General features: G+C 47.9%; 1 long non-coding RNA gene across 2 annotated transcripts; it reads left to right on the top strand.

Moving 5' to 3' along the window:
* The first annotated feature begins 1,768 nt into the window (after positions 1–1,768).
* On the top strand, positions 1,769–2,655 carry LOC142999546 (uncharacterized). Of its 2 annotated transcripts, none has more exons than XR_012963326.1 (3): positions 1,769–2,015; positions 2,332–2,471; positions 2,577–2,655. It is a non-coding gene; the product is annotated as an uncharacterized LOC142999546 (long non-coding RNA). The 2 variants fall into 2 exon arrangements; XR_012963325.1 differs by adding an exon at positions 2,121–2,241 and having other exon boundaries at positions 1,770–2,015; positions 2,332–2,605.
* Positions 2,656–2,888: the final 233 nt, after the last annotated feature.

Genomic DNA, 2,888 nt, shown 5'->3' with positions numbered 1-2,888 from the left:
GGGATATGTTGCGGCCTGCACAGGTTTGAAGCCTGTGGCCATGTGTGTGACTCTGCAAGGAGGTATGGAATCCCTTTGTCACAAACAGGCTAGAGAACTACAACTTCCAGAGTTACCTAGGGTCAACCCCTTTTCACACCTTGGTCTTTTGGGGTTATAAATAGTGATGCGAGCTGAAGCATTGAAGCTTTCCATCCAATTGCTCGACACATGGGCCAAAAGTTCCACAGCCCCCGATGTATTCCACCCCGTACCAGAGCGGTCCACGAAACCAAAGAGGACGTGGACATGCCGGAAGAGCCAGGGGAGGAAGAGGAGCAGCACCGGGTCAGCAGCCCCCCACCCAAATCTGTTTTCATTGTTTGGATCCGAGCCCACTGCAGCAGCCCCCATACACCCCACAGGTGCCCATGTACGCTCAACCTGCAGATGATCAGTACAACCCAGGCCCCTACTGACGAGGCCCGGAGTCCGTGCATCCAACCCCCTCCCCAATGCCCATAACCCAGGCCCCCATGTTAAAATGTCTCATCAATGGAACTCTTACTGATCTAATGGTGGTACAGGTGCAACTATGATGTGGGTTACACCAAACAACACTGTGTCAAAGTTCCACCAGACACTGCAGCTGTCTGGCTCCCCCAATACAGACTGAAAGAGGAGCAATTGGAAGGTTTAAGGTCCACCATTAAGGGCTTGGTCTAGGCCAAAGTTTTACAATTCTCCGCTTCCCCATGGAACACCCCCATTCTTCCAGTCCCCAAAGCAGGAAACAAAGGCTGGACAATGGTTCACCATCTCATCCAGAGACTCATCCAGGTGTTGTTCCAAATCCCTATGTGGCACTCAGTAACATCACGCCAAGCCATAAGTATTTTACAGTTATAGATCTGGCCAATGCATTCTTCTGTCTGCCCCTACACCCTGACTCATAGGAGCTATTCGCGTTTACGTATGGCGGACAACGCTACACATACAGGATGCCCTGTTTAATGAAGCATTGAAGAAAGAGCTTCTCGGCCTCCCCCTCGGCGAAGACACTGTGCTCCTCCAGTATGTGAATGACCTGCTTCTTGCTGGTGCCGGCTTCTGCATTCAGACCTCTGGAACTTGTTCAGAAAGCTGCTGCTCGTCTGGTTTTCAACCTCCCCAAGTTCTCCCACACGACTATCCTTCTCCGTTCTCTACACTGGCTCCCTGTAGCTGCTTGCATCAGACTCTGGTGCTAGCCTACAGGGCAGTGAAAGGAACAGCTCCTTCGTACCTCCAGGCTATGGTCAAGCCCTACACCCTCGCCTGACCACTTCGCTCGGCTGCCTCCAGGCGGGCTGGCTGCCCCGTCGCTCTGTGGCCCCTGCGCTCGATTGACACGGTCACGGTTTTTCACTGTTCTGGCACCTCAGTGGTGGAATGATCTCCCGACTGATGTCAGGACAGCTGAGTCGCTGCCCATCTTCCGCCGCAGGCTGAAAACCTATCTCTTCAAGAGACACTACCCGGATCCGCCCTCGTAGGACATCACCTATTTTGTCCTAGCTCGTGCTTTTCTGATGCACTAATTTGTTTTCTAAATTGTCTTCTTTTTCTTTTTTGTTTTGGTACCTAACTTATTGCACTCCTACTCAAGCACTAGTTATGCTCTTAGCTGTTGGTTTTGGAAGGAAATGCACTTACGATTTCTTGTAACCTGAAGTTCTTTTGCCTACCTACTAGTGATGGGTCGGGAAACACCGATGCGTCGGCGCATGCGTCGAGCTCACAGAGCAAACCCCGTGTCGGTGCACGTATCGCATTCAGGAAGTCACGTGACCGATACAGGTACTGTTTCGAACTGACATTGACGCGCCAAATTGTGTTTATAAGGAAGCGTATCTGTCAACGGGATGCATCTGCCAAAAGAATCTCTGATTTTTTTCGGTAAATCGACTAAGTCATCACGAACTATGGAGCAGCCACAGGCCAAAAGAAAGATTTCCGCCGTGTGGGACCATTTTGATCTCGTATCGGAAAAGAAGGTATTTTCATCGTGTTCCTCTCGGAGTTTCCACTTGATCTATCTGAATTCAAATTAATTTCAAAGTGACTCTTAGTTTACTATTCATTCATATTATTTTCTGCAGGTTAAATGTCGCATTTGTGCGACAGAACTGTCTTACCTAAATAAAAGCACCTCCTCAATGCTGAGGCATTATAGGGCTAGGCATGAAAATGAAGTCCAAGATACACCCAGGATCAACTCAGGTATACAGCCATTCTACAACTTACTCACAGTTGTTTTATTGATAATTAATTACTATTAATTTATTCTTTACCTAATTTTTAACCATCAAGCTTCCAGGAAGCAGTTCCTGGATGAGGCGCTTGTGAATTTCATTGTCAAGGACTGCCAGCCCCTCAGCGTTGTTGAGAATGAAGGGTTCAGGGAACTGATTCAGGTCCTTGAGCCCTCATATGTTTTGCCAACCAGAAAGGTTTGTGTGGAAATGATCTAAAGTAGTAGTTGATATATCCAATTTGTTTAATCTTGAATTTAAATATATTGATTTGCTTTCGGTTTGACTTGGTGTAATTTTCAGAGCATCAAACAAATGGTGGCCTCAAAGTATGCGGATGGAAAGGGAGCGAATGAAAATGGAAGTACAGCAAGCTGTGGCAGTGAGTAAAACAGCTGACATGTGGACATCTGTCAACATGGAGGCTTACTTGGCGCTCACCTGTCACTACATAAATGAGAATTTGCAGTTGTGTACATCTGTGTTGGGAGTGCAATACTTTCCACAAAGTCACACTGCCGACAATTCGGCCCAAGTCAAAAGGGGCATGATGGAGGACTGGGCCGTGACTGACGCAGCACCCAACATGATAGCATCCACTAGACAGCTCCAAAT

Source organism: Genypterus blacodes, unplaced genomic scaffold (assembly GCF_046128005.1).
Source record: "Genypterus blacodes isolate CSIRO-AG114 ecotype Tasmania unplaced genomic scaffold, CSIRO-AGI_Gbla_v1 ptg000044l_1, whole genome shotgun sequence".
Lineage (NCBI taxonomy): Eukaryota > Metazoa > Chordata > Actinopteri > Ophidiiformes > Ophidiidae > Genypterus > Genypterus blacodes.
This window is presented reverse-complemented; position numbering and strand designations above follow the sequence as displayed.